Genomic DNA, 14,589 nt, shown 5'->3' with positions numbered 1-14,589 from the left:
AGACAATCGGAAGTTGAAATCCCCTCAACCACCTTAGATGCTCTGAGATTTTTCAAGTAGATTCACAGTTTCTATTCCAAAATATAGCATTTCATCAAATCATCCTTCACATTCAATCCAAAGTGGTACTGCTCACCCCAACGAGGACACAGTAGGCCAGGACGCCCTGCTCCTGGGCACACACACAGACACCACCCGACTCGGTGAGATGCTCTCGTGCCTGTCCACACTGGGAAGAAAACACCCGCCCTCTTGGCCCACTTCTGGACAGCACTCAGCCCTGGGGAGAGGAGGAGAAGGAGGCAGAGGGGAACACCAGATTTCACGGAGTATTTATCCAAAAGAGACTGAGGATGAATCTATAAGTAACACAGAGTATCTAGAAGTAAATAGGCAATGTTCTGCTGTTAGGGAGAATGGAAACAGAAGCCCTTCTATTCTGGGTTCAGAATTGAAAAATTTTTTAAAGTTGCATTTATTTTGCACACCTTGGGTTTATGACCATTAATTACATAGTCACAAACCTGTGTGTGATTTTTCATTTCATTTACAATATGAAACTCAAAAGCGAATACTCAGAAACTCTGGGAATATAAAACGATACTAAAATTATTGAAGTGCACATAAAGTATGAGTTTTGCTGGGTGAATGTAAAGCAGACTGCACTAATAACTCTTATGCCTTTAAAACCAAAGTTAGAAATATAGTTTAATTTATATTCTTATAAAGTTTCTTTCTGATAGCATCATAATAGTGTTGTCCACATTGTTTATTTTCAAGTAAATAAAAGGATTAAGGGCTAGGTTTTCTAGACAAACTAAATAGGCAATGCAGAATCATTCATGACAAATAATATTTTCTTGAGGATAAACCACAAAAGATATCAACTAAGAAATACATCATTTAAATCTGATATTGGGATTTAGGACATAAAAATAAAACAGGAGTTACTTTGTCATAGGGGAAATGCAAGTTCTGTACAAAAGCACTTAACTCAGATAAAATGCAACTGAAATATTTCTCATCTTTCCCAGTCAGGCAAAAATAAACATAAAATAACTTTCCTCTAATAAAACAAAATCTGCCTTTGAACGTCATTAGTAACTTTGATAAACAGAAGTAAAGGAAATCATTTTCACTTCAATAATTTCCATTAGTTATCGTTATTTTATCTGTCAAATCCCAATACAAAACCTAAGGAGGAAAGACTTCAATAAAATGAAAAGATTAAAGTTGACAGTAATGTTTAAATTATCTTGAGGGAGAGCATGTACCAAAATTAGCTGAGAAGACCCACCTGGAGGCATGTTCCACTTACTGAGAGTCATTCTCCCTGATGGAACTACTGCTTGTCCTCCTGATGTGCTGAGACAGAAAGAAATAATATCTCATCGACGATATTCTCAAAGATATTCATCCATACAGGTATCTTTCTAAATACATATTCTGAGCAACTGAACTTAGATAAACTAAATAACATTAATTTACACAAAAAGTCCAAAACAATCTAATAACTGCATATTTCTATGACAAAATGGCTAAATTCTAGACCTTAAGAAGATTTGTATATGTAGGGGCTTGCTTCTGGAGTAGCCCATGTGTGGAAGGGCTCAATGAAACACTCTCCAAGGATTAAACTGAGAACCACAAATTCATACTGAAAGCCGTTAGTTGCTACAGTGTAAAAACAAAGGTTCTATATCCTTCAGCATAATTCATATGAGAAGGGAATTTCTTCAAGGAAAACTGAGCAACAGACCTCGTCCTAGAAGAGAAAGCTCTGTTCTGTCTGGCCCACTACTCCCTCGGGGGAGGGATCTCAGCCTTCCAGGTTTCCTACTGAGAGAGCCTCTGATACACTCCTCACTTTCACGATGCGTAATTATTGTGACCTCTTTAAAAAAGTGGTTCGTATGACTCTCAGCAGTTTAAAAAGAGAAAGAAGTGTTGACCAACATGTTGACAGAAGGATACCCAGACCTTAGAAAAATAGAAAAGCATCTGAAGACTGTATATAAGGGAGATTTACTCTTCTTCAGACAGATAGTGTTTTCACGTTCATTCTTGTCTATGGGAACCAGAGGCTTTTACCAAGATTCTGATTAAAAGGGAGACGCCAGTCTTTTAAATATCTCGTCATTCATTCTCAGCCATACACCATCAAACTGCATCCGTCACGTGGTGGCTCCAGGGACTTTGACTATACCTTTCTCTGCACTCTGAGCGGAAGGCTGGCAACGGAGAAAGTGCCCTGCCCTGTCCTTGGCTACCAATTTCCCAGCTAAGTCTGTGGACTATTTGTCCTCTGTGATTGGTGCAGTCTTCTTGAAATGCCTTCTTGTTGTCCTAGGGATTTTGAGGGGTTTTTCCTCTCTTCTGTGTTTGACCTCCTGTTTCCTGTGCTTCATGTCTTTTTTCTTCTTCATTGGTTCTCTTAATGCAGTGGGTCACATCTTCCAGTAGTGCCCTGGAAAACAATGTCTAAAAGCAGTATCTGTATTATGTCCTCCCATTTGATTGATATTTGGGTCTGTATTGAATTCTATATAGGAAATAATATCCTTTCTGTGCTTAAAAGGAATTCTTGATTGCACTAGCTTACAGTGCTCATCTGATTTTTAATGCTTTGTATGTGCCTTGCTTTTCCCTCTGGAAGCTTTGAGAATCTTACATCCATGCTCAGTTCTGAAATTTCACCATAATGTGCCGTCCATAGTCCTGTTTCAGTCCCTATTTAGGCCCCTCAGGGCCTTTTCAGTCTGGGAATTCATGACCTTCAGTCTCGGAAAAATGTCTTTTCTTGATGATTTCCTATCTTCAATTTTCTCCATTCTTGCTCTTTTTGAACCGCTATTATTGTATATTAGATTTTCTAGACTGTTTTCTAAATTTCTTATCTCCTTTGACCTATGTTCCATCTTTTTGTTTTATTTTCTTGTTTTTTGCTTTCTGCATTCCTTTTTTCTAGTCCTTGTTCTCAGTTCATAGATGTAGTATCTCCCTAAACTCTTGTAGATTCGTGGTAGGCTTTGGAAGATTTCCTCTCCCTTAATGTTTTTGGTTTTGTTTCCTGCCAAGTTGTTTTTTCCTGTCTTTTCTGATTTTTATCTTCCATCTTGGAGGGCTTCCCTAGTTAGAAACTCTGAACACATGTGTAAGGCTGGTTGACTTTGAGCTTCACTATAAGTATGATCTGGGTGGGACATGTATGGGAAAATAATGATGTCAGTGACTTTATGTCTTTTCTCTTAGGCTGCTCACACTTCCCAGTGGAGAATTTCCATGTCTTCTGCATGAGTGATGGAAGCCTATTAGAGTTTCTAAGCACTCAGTATTCAATATGCATAAATTCACCTAACCCTGTTGTCAGTATGGTGAGCATATCCTTCACCTGGGGCCTGCCGATCTGAATGCTCATCACTGTCCTTTCCCCGGCTTCCATGCTGTGTTGTACAATCCATTTGAAAATTGCTACCTTAAAGTACTCAGGTATGAGGGCTTTATTTCCATCTCCTTGGCCAAATACAGTCATTGACTTATTTATTGCTCAGATAGCATAAAAAGATACATAATATCATTTCTCTGTACAGGTGGAAAATCTGAGTCTCCTTGATAGCACAGAGTCTCCTGAGCAGGAAGCTGCCTTATTTACCTAGGAACTCTGGGAACCAACTTGTTGGTCAATGTGCTGCCCTTTTTCAGTTTCCAATATCCAGGAAGAAGAGTCAGTAAGCTGAAATTAAGTCAGTGCATGTAAACAGTAAGCACCTAAGACTCATGGCAAATATTTAAGGTATCTACAAGCTAAACTTCCACTTTCGTTTAGTGAAATTAACAATAGGCGTCTTTTCCTTAAAGAAATTAGCTGAAGGAAATAGGCTGAAATATAAGTGATAGTTATTAAACATTCTCATAAGCACTTGTCCTTGAGTCATTTATGCACCAATTTTTCACATCAAACAAATGCTCATTTTCCTTATGGCTTTCCCTGTTCTCCACATTTTCATTTACTGTGACTTTTCTACTTTGCATTTTCTATTAGTGTTTTTTATTTTTCTTTTGTCTGCTACTTTTCCAACTCATTTTCTAAAAGTTTCTCTCCCCCATTTATACAACAGACTCAAGATCAGTAACAACTTCTAACCAACTGAGCTTCACAATTACCAATAAATGATTTTCTTAAGTAGCCTCTGTGTGTGTGTGTGTGTGTGTGTGTGTGTGTGTGTAAGATGGAAGAATAGGCAAGCTCTGGAAATAAATCATGAGAAATATAAGACGTCACTTTCATGAATATTCTATGGTTGCAAGATTTTTCCATGCAAAACAGTTATGTTAAATGAACATAAAATATAACATAAAAATGTGGAATGTGTGTCCTTGATTAAATTTCTTCCAGCTGGTGCTTTGCCCCATTGCTGACACTGTTAGGGCGGATTAGCATTCCACAACTTCCAGGCTCACGGTGTCAGAGGGTTGTCTGCGAGCTTGTCTGGATGAATAGAAAGTCATTCTAATCCTGTTAATATCATTAACAAAAAATAACATGCTGGCAAGATTTGGGTTTGAACTTCTGTCTTTTATCTGCCAAATGTCCATTTTAAATGTAATCAGAATAGACATAGTAACACTTTCAACACTGAAAGCAGCTCAGGAATGGCTGACATTTATCGCACACTCACTACAAGCCATGCAAGGTACAAAGCACACGCATTATCATAGCTCATCCCTTCAGATCTCTCTGAGACACTTGTGATTACTCTGGATATTTTACAAGTGGGAAAACGGGGTCTCAGCTTCATAACATACCCAGCATCACTTAGCTAGGAAATCGTGGAATCTAAGCTTCCTGGCTCAAGTGTCCATGCTCTTCAATGTGATGCTTTACTGCCCCCGGTATTGGATAGAATATATTTTTAAAAATGAATCCATTAGAAACTCAAGCTGATAATTATCTGAATTTCTCAATGTTGTTTTATTAAGAAAAGATGAAAGAAGATAAGAAATAAAGAAGTCATCCAACACTGCGAATCCCAAAGCATTATTCACACCACAAAACTGAGTAAGCATTAGAATCACTGCCTCAATTAAAAATGTTGTCAGTTATAGGCTGGGCACAGTGACTCGCGCCTGTAATCCTAGCACTCTGGGAGCCTGAGGCAGGTGGATTGTTTGAGCTCAGGAGTTCGAGACCAGCCTGAGCAAGAGCAAGACCCTGTCTCTACTAAAAATAGAAAGAAATTATATGGACAGCTAAAATACATATAGAAAAAATTAGCCGGGCATGGTGGCTCATGCCTGTAGTCCCAGCTACTAGGGAGGCTGAGGCAGTAGGATCGCTTGAGCCCAGGAGTCTGAGGTTGCTGTGAGCTAGGCTGACGCCACGGCACTCACTCTAGCCCGGGCAACAGAGTGAGACTCTGTCTCAAAAAAAAAAAAAGAATGTTGTCAGTTATGTATTGTTGCATAACAAATTACCCCAAAACTTGGTGACTTAAAACAATAATAATCATTTTCTGTCACAGTGCCTATGAATTAGGAATTCAGGAATGGCTTGAGTGGTAATTGTGGCTCTTGGTCTCTAATGAGTTGCAATCCAATGTCAGTCAAGGTTACAGTCTTCTGAAGATAAACTGGGACAGGAGAATCTGCTTTAGCTGTGTCACAGGAAAATAAAAATCTGAGCAACCTCCCTCCCCGCCCCCCGCCGAACTCACTATGCAAAAGAGAAGGTAAAGGCCTCAGGCACCTGTGAAGAGCTGCCCCCACAGACCATACATTAAGCAAATTCCTCACTGGCCCCCATAGCAGGGACATGCAAGTTGTAGCTTTAGGCCTGCAGGCCACATCCAGCTCCTAAAACTAAAGTCTGTTTGGTTCCACGCTAATAAAGTATTACAAGTTATCTTCACAGGTGCAGCACAGAGACAAGACAGGATCAGACACTCTTCCACCCACCCAGGGACGTCTAAGTAATTGATGCTTCCTTTACTCCCTTTTTCTCTTCTAGCATCTGTCTCATCTTATGTAAAATGTAGATTTTCCTGGAACTCACAAGAATGTAACCATTTTGTCTCACTGCCACCACCCCTACTTTTTTTTTTCTTTCTGTATGCCTTTAAATGTTGAAACCTCCAAAGCCCCTTTTGGAAAAACAGTCACAGCTTTGTCTGCGGTTTTTGTTTTCCCCAGCCATGTCCTCAACTTTGGCTTAATAAACCTCCATGGATTCAGATTTTTGCCGATCCTTTCATTTGGGGTCAACAGCTCGCTCACATGGTTGGTGGCGTGGGTGCCGGCTGTTGTCAGGAGGCCTCAGTTCCTCTCTACAGGGGCCACTCCACAGAGCTGCTTGAGTGTCCCCAAGGCATGGATTCCCCCAAAGTAAGTCATCCAAGAGAACAAGGTAGAAGCTGAAAAGCCTTCTACGACCTATTTTCAGATGTCATGCACTGTCACATCCCCAAAATTCTCTTGATCATACAGGCTAGCTGTGACTTCATAGGTGGAGACTCCATGGGAGTGTGAATACCAGGAGGCAGGAATCACTGGAGGCCAATCTTGAGGCTTGTTACCACGAAGAAAAAAACTTTTTTGTTTCATGAATACTTGGAAAGCCACAGTGTGTAGGAGGTGAGACCTCCCATGTGATATCTGATCCACACTAGCCAGTGGTAGAGCAGTTTTCCACGGGATGTGGACTCCACTGTCTACAGGCCAATTATTTCATTGAGGGAGTTATGCTGGCCGAACGTGAGAGTGCCATTACTCCAGCAAGTGGAAAGGATTAATGGTAAAGGAAACCAAAAATATTTTGCCCCAATATGGAGATACCTTAAACAGATACAAGTAGACCTACCATTTGATCCAGCAATCCCATTATTGAGCATCTACCCAAAAGAACAAAAGACATTCTATAACAAAGACGTCTGCACCCAAAGGTTTATAGCAGCACAATTCACAATTGTAAAGACGCGGAAACAACCCAAGTGCCCATCAATACATGAGTGGATTGATAAAATATGGTCTATGTATATCATGGAACTCTACTCAGCCACAAAAAACAATGGTGATCTAGCACGTCTTGTATTATCCTGGATAAAGCTGGAACCAATTCTACTAAGTGAAGTATCCCAAGAATGGAAAAATAAGCACCACATGTACTCACCATCAAATTGGTTTCACTGATCATCACCTAAGAGCACATTTAGGAATAACATTAATTGGGTGTCGGGCAGATGTGGGGGGGGAGAGGATGGGGATATGCACACATAATGAGTGTGATGCACACCGTCTATGGGATGGACAGGCTTGAAGCTCTGATTGGGATCGGGGGCAGGGGCAATATACATAACCTAAACTTTTGTACCCCTATAACATGCTGAAATAAAAAAATATTTTGCCCCAGTATATACTTTTTGACATATTTTGAGATGGCTATTCAGAGGGCCTGCAGACAAGAATAGCCCTGCTGGCCCAGCACGGTAGATCACGTCTGTAATCCCAGCACCTTGGGAGGCCAAGGCAGGAAGATAACTTGAGGCTGGGAGTTCAAGACCAGCCTGGGCAACATAGTGAGACCCTATTTTTACAAAAATAATTTTAAATTAGCTGGGCATGGTGAAACACATCTGTCATTTCAGGTACTCGGAGGCTGAGGCAAGAGATCATTCAAGTTCAGTTTGAGGCCACAGTGAGCTATGTTCAGGCCACTGCGGTCTGGCCTTGGCAGCAAAGCAAGACCCTGTCTCTACAAAAAAAAAAGAATAGCCCTGCACAGCTGCCTTTTGTGGAGGAGATTTGCAGCTGTAGAGAAAATGTGCATTGGTGAAATAAATAGTTGGGCATTCCCAGGTCCTCCTGCTTGTCCGATTTGGGAAGGATTGGCTCATGGGAGAGGGAGACTAAGAATCTGACACCTTTGGGAGTCTGGCAGACACTTGTTCTTTGTGAGAGCTGCCACCTGTGAGGTTTCCTCGGCACAAGACCACCTTTGCAAGCCTGTGCCTTTCTTTTCTCTTCTTACCTTTTCTCCTAGTAATCTGTCCTTTGTCAGTTGATTTTCAGCAAATGTTCAGAGGGTGAAGGGGAAGTTTTCCCTTGGTCCCAACAAGGGGGAGGGAAGAAGAAAAATAGATAAGGCAACCAGGGAAAAGCTCGGGCCAATTTCTGAAACATTTAATGAGGAATTTCATTTTATTAAATTTGTTTTCTTGGTGGACAATGTCAATTCATTGCCCTATGCTTCCACTAAGTCTGTGTTAACACTTACAATAATCACAAGGTACTGTGGAATTTGACTTGTTTTTTAACAGGCGGAAAATGTTGGATCATATTTCAAAGTGAGCATGGACTGAAGAGAGCCCACCAAGATCCCTGCGCATCTGGGGAACGCAACTCGGTCATCTTCCCTCTAGAACTGGAGACAGTGCTTCTTTCCGGAGAAACTATCTTACAATGTATTTTATTTTAGTTATTTGTTTATTTTTAAAAAAATATTTATTCATCATCATGATCAGACTATTGCATTTAGCAATCAACAGCGTGGGTACCAAAAAAAATCTACATTAAAACCCATTGTTTTGGCCGGGCGCAGTGGCTCACGCCTGTAATCCTAGCACTCTGGGAGGCTGAGGCGGGTGGATCATTCAAGGTCAGGAGTTCGAGACCAGCCTGAGCAAGAGCGAGACCCCGTCTCTACTAAAAAATAGAAAGAAATTATCTGGCCAACTAAAATATATATAGCAAAAATTAGCTGGGCATGGTGGCACATGCCTGTAATCCCAGCTACTGGGGAGGCTGAGGCAGTAGGATCACTTAAGCCCAGGAGTTTGAGGTTGCTGTGAGCTAGGCTGACGCCACGACACTCACTCTAGCCCGGGCAACAGAGCGAGACTCTGTCTCAAAAAAAAAAATAAAATAAAATAAAAAAAAAAAACCTTCGTTGGAGTGCTTTACACTTTCCATAAAACAGAAACTAAAATAACCTGTTATACCATTGGTCACAAATCCAGTCCTTGCGTCTTTTGCCCATACACACCAGTACTGCCTAAAACACGTCTTCTTGTGGCAGCTAGGACCTGCCACCACTATGCTTGGCTGAGTTCACAAATGTGTCATAACCTGTAGCTTCCCTGTCACTTCTCGGGCTCTCCCTCCTGCTAAGCTTTGTTTCCAGGGAGTAATTAAAACTTTCCGTCACTGCCATAGCTACTGCTGCCACCAGAGCCACCATAGCCTGTCCCCCTGGTTTTGTGATTTGGCAAAGTATCGGCCGCCATCACCACAGGGGCCAGAGCTTCTGCCTCCAAAGTTTCCTCCCTTCATGGGTCCAAAATTTAAAGATTGATATTTGTAATTGCCAAAATCACTGTAGCTTCCACCACCTTCAAAATCGCTTCCATCATTAACAATTCCATTGTAGCCATCCCCACTGCCACCATATCCGCCACCACCATGGCTGCCACCAAAGCCACCTCGACCACTGACGTTTCCTCCATGGCCAAAGGTGTCATTCCCACCAAAACCACCTCCACGACCACCACCGGTTTCTAGAAGCTCTTTGACCTCTCCAGCTGGATGAAGCACTGGCCACTCTTGCTTCGACAGGGCTGTCTTTACCTCACAGCTGTGGCCAGTCACAGTGCGTTGTTTCCGAATGACAGTCTTATCCACAGAGTCGTGGTCATCAAAGGTTACAGAAGCAAAGCCCCTCCTCTCGCCACTGCCCTGGTCAATCATGATTGTAATCACTTCAGTTTTCCCACACTGTTCAAAATAGTCTCCTAGGTGATGTTCTTCAGTATCTTCTTGAATGCCACCAACAAAGGTCTTTTCACGGTTAAGTGGGACCTGGTCTTTGAGACTCTCTTCTGGGGACAGCGCTCTTCGGGCCCACCACTCTTCCCCCCACCTTGTGTGGCCAGGCGCTCCCTGCTGCGCCCCCTCCTCCACAGTGGCACGCGGAAGGGCACAACTGATTAAAAGACTGCTGTAGTCATTGTTTCCACAATGCAATCAAAACAGTTTTAATGAAGCATTAAGAAAAAAATATCAGGTCAATGAGATACTTGACTGGTTCATTTTGAAGGTAATAAAATCTCTCTCATTGGCACTTTTTAGCAGTTAGCTAAAAAATGATACAAACAGGTGCTCATGCCTCCATCCCCTGCCCCCATTCCCACCTCTCTTCAGTAAACTGTAATTTGAGTTTCCTTAACTCCACACTCAGAGTAGCTGGATCAGGTCACCTTGAAGTCTCTGTAAGCTTTACATTCCTACACTCTTCCAGGCAATAACTGATAGAGAGGTACGTAGAATAGCGTGCAGAAACATATCATGAATTTAGTAAAAATTTGTCTTCCAGAGGGGGCATACATTAAAAAAAATTCCCACATGTAGATGTTGACTAGAACCGGAAGCTTTTCTTCTGTTACTGTCTGTCTAGCTTCATGTTTCTCCATGGTTTGTTTTCCATCACATTCAGAAACTATTCTTAAGTTTTTGATGGAATTTTTATCCGTTAAAACTAAGAATGTTGTCTTTCTGAGACTGAACATTCACCATGCTCAATTGTTTTCCTCGTGCTTGAAAACCACAGGTGAAGTCTGATACCACATCACAGATGTCTTGACAATGAATTTCTCTGAGAATCCCAGATGTGTTCACCTCCAAATGGCTATAGATTCTTGGTGGGTTTTTCAGATTGATTTTACATCTTTTAATTAACCAGCCATCCATTACAAAGTGAGATTACCAACATGACTCTGCAGTATAATATTAATATATTGGTGTGGAAATTACAAAAATTGTCTCTTGAAATAGTTTTGAGGGAAAAAAGCTTTAAGTTTAATACGTGGCATAACTTCAAGTTTAATACATGGTGTAGATCCTCCTCTCACCTTCCTCTATTCTCATTTAAGACCATTTCCTGCGGAAATAGAACAATTTTTGTTGGATAAAGTCACTTAAAATGTTTTGGCACCAGAGGTTTTCAGACTGGGGATGAAATTTACAGTCACTCCTCCATGCACAAAGAACTGATTGCTCAGTAACCGAAACAATAAGCACCTATTGGCTAATTCCTTCACCTGTTTTTCTCTTATACAGGGTGTGTAAGAAAGAAAATGAAACTAAATATCTAACAAGGAAAAATCTGCTATTTGGGGAAGATGAAATTTTATATTAGCAAAATTTGGGCTAAGGGATAAGGTTGGCAGATAAAAAGCATATATTCTGTTAAATTGGAATTTCAGATGCATAATGAATAATTTTTTAGCATAAGTATGTCCTAAATATTTCACCGAGTGTCCTGAATTTTTCTTTTGCTAAATCTGGTAACCCTGCTAAGGAGTTTTGAGTATCCTTTGTTTCCTCCCCCTGGTTCCGGTGATCACAAAGTGATCTAAAGAAGAGTCTCAAGAGCATATTGCTCTGGAGGGTGAGAGGCAAATGGCAAATGGCAAACAGCAGTCGCCCAATACATGTAGACTTGCCTTTCTCTTACGCGTGGATGGAAGAGGCCAAGACTCTAAGACTCTGGAATCCCAAATACCTTGCTCTCAGACTCCTTAAATTACCTGGCCTGCTCTAAATTATAGGGAAGGGAAGAGGCATCTTGTCTGAAAAAGTCGTGTCTGTGGTAATCATCATGTATCTACATTAAAAGACAAAATTTCTCTCAACTACCAGAAAATTTATAGACGATGTTGTTTAAATTAGCAGTTGATTCTACACTGTATTTTGTTATTTTCTAACAGTCTTTATGGGAGGGTGTTTTCTCTCTAAGACATTTGTTAGTTCCTTTAAGGAATATTCCTTAGGTTCATTTGTGCTTTCCCCTGTTTACAGTAGCTCACTGTTACCACATCTTTCGAATAAAAAACTGGAACACACAGCCCAACAACAAAGGGGTTTTTGAAATTATTAATTTATGTATGAAGCCTGATAATATTTTACTAATTTAAATTCATTAATTATACTTTTAATTGAATGTTTCTATTGAAGAGGAAAAAACGGTCTGTGCAAATGAGACCATCCCACAAGACCGCAGTGTGTACCACCCCTGGTACAGTCCTGGTACTCCATACCTTTGCTTTTCAACTAGAAATCTTGGCACTTTAGAACTAAGAGGTGATTTTCAGACCTGACAGCTACAAAATACACTCCCAAAATAATGGAAAACAGTGGCCATTTCAACAAATGCTTAAAAACCTCAACTCAAAAAGCAATCCAATAGCAATTGACAGTAAAGATAGTCCTTCTTTTTCCCCAATCCTAATGCTCCTATCTAAAGATGGTACAAACAGCTCATAGCAAAAAGATACTTAGAACCGTGAGAGGCCCATCTACAGTGTCAATACTTACTAAGAGCATAAAAGGAAGAACATTGCCATGAAAAAAAAAAAAACGCCAGCGAACTTAATGATTTTCTGATGAGCGCACAGATTTAAATATCTGAAATTTAGCAGGAAGAGGATTATTGCTTCTCAGGAACAGAAGGACCTGGTCACTAGAGCTGTCTTCTGCTGAGGAATGAACCCCAATTGTGTTGAAATAAAAAAAATTCAAATTGAGTCACCCTGGACGGCTTTGATTTCCAATTACCTCCTAATTATGGATTTGTCTTTCAGTCCTGGGAAAGAGGCATCCAGGATATTAGGTGTGACACCCACCAAGACAGTATAATAGTCATGAACATTTACACAGTTAATATTATTCCTTTAATATAACCCAAAACCATTAGATATTTAAGGGGAAATTGGCAAATCCAAAATCATACCAAGAGAAATTAACACAACTCTCTTAGTAACTAAGACAGTAAGCGTATAGAGGATTTGAGGTTGAATCCATATGTTTTAATTAAAAAATCTTCAACAATCAAAAAGCAGAAATCATACAGACCACTGTCTTATACTACGATTCAACAACTGCATAAAATAGTAAGAAGGAAAAAAGTCTACAAAAATTGAAATTAAAAAAATCCTTTTCTCAGTAACTCAAAGAAAGAAATCAAAATTGAAATGAATAGTATATTGCTGTCAAAATAGTGGGATACTTCAGTAATTGAGGCAGAAAAAATGGATTGAAGGAAAAGAGTAGAGTCCTTTAGCAAACACAGGTGTACATTAGAATTTAGATTTGTTAAAGATAGCCTTTGAGTCAATGGGGAAGAACTTATAGTTCCAAATGGCTGTTCATTTGGAAAAGAAAATAAAGCTGTATCGCCTGTTTATACTACGTGTAAAAATAAAGTTTATCTGAATTATTAATTTAAAGCTATTTTTAACTATAATAAGGTTTAAAAGAAATTTAGGAAACATGTTTTATAATATTATAAAGGGGATGGTCTTTTTTAGGAAAGTACAAATTCCTAAAGTCATAAAGAAAAAGATTTTTCACCATATAAAAAAGTAAAACTCCAACATGAAAAACAATTGTCTGGGAGAAACTACTATTGGCAGTACATTATATTATAAAACAGACAATAGAATCGTATTCAGAATATGTAAAGAGTCCCTACGAATAAATAATTAGCTATGGTGGGAGACTAAACATACAGACTGAATGACCAGACCATATGTAAAAACAGAATTCTAATCCACAATCTGCAGCAAAAGTCCAAGAAGCCAAACAACAGGCCCCACAGCAATTGGCCCCAGCTGGTGAGAACTTTACTAATAGTGGACAGCTTCTCTAATTTTTGTCCCAGCTTCCAACTCAGGGCCAGCTAAAGAAAGTCAAATTCACGCCCCTACCCAGTCAGATAGGGTGCCCTGCTCCCAGTGAGCTGCCTGCAGCTTCCCCACGCCAACAGCCCAGTCAGGGAACGCCTGAAGCCTTCTCCTTTCTTACTGTAAGTTTTCCCACTCCTCTGCCTGCCTTTGAGTCTCTGCCAAACACGAGTGATAGTGGCTGACTCCCTTGCTACAGTAAGATCTGAATAAATAGGCTTTGTTATCATTTGGGTAGTCTTTGTTCATTTCCACAATGGGAACTCTATTCGTTGATTTCCTGTGTATGTGAATTTATAGAACAGGATTAGAAAGGCATGTTCCTGATTGCACATGCTGATTAGGAATGGAGGAAGAAGGTCACAGAGATCAAGGGGATTCTCCTTTTCTCTCCTAAATATCTGCATTATTTGAAAAAGACTGTGGGTCCTTCCATTGTGTTCTACTCATCCCACTTTCCCCACTGATACCCAGGTTATGGTTCTAGCAACATACCAGTGAATCCTACCATAATAAATGTAAAGAGAAACCAAAACTATGGGTTAGGGCATATGGCAAAATTTTAGTTTCTCTCTCTATGATACAGTGATATGAAAAGCTCACGAGATAGCATTTAAATGGCTCAGTTTACTCCTCCATCATTTTATAATGAGCTGAAATAGTGCCTGTTTCAAAAACAAAGTAGCTGAGGAAGGATCAACAACAACAGAGTCACAGTGAGTCGTATTTAACCTGTGGCTTTGTTCTGTTTTTGCTGTTGTGTGTTTTCAGAATGTGCCAGATTGCAGTCCTCACTGACTGGAAGGTACCATAATCAGGTAAACTAAAAACATCTGGAGACAGAAGTCCCAAAATACAG

At 40.2% G+C, this 14,589-nt stretch overlaps 1 pseudogene; it reads right to left on the bottom strand.

Annotated features, from left to right (window-relative positions):
• Positions 1-9,182: 9,182 nt before the first annotated feature.
• On the bottom strand, positions 9,183-10,914 carry LOC123648192 (annotated as a pseudogene).
• Between the last annotated feature and the right edge of the window lie 3,675 nt (positions 10,915-14,589).

The sequence above is a fragment of the Lemur catta genome, chromosome 12 (assembly GCF_020740605.2).
Source record: "Lemur catta isolate mLemCat1 chromosome 12, mLemCat1.pri, whole genome shotgun sequence".
In the NCBI taxonomy this organism is placed as follows: domain Eukaryota; kingdom Metazoa; phylum Chordata; class Mammalia; order Primates; family Lemuridae; genus Lemur; species Lemur catta.
The sequence above is the reverse complement of the archived record's forward strand: the minus strand, read 5'-3'. Positions and strand labels throughout refer to the sequence as shown.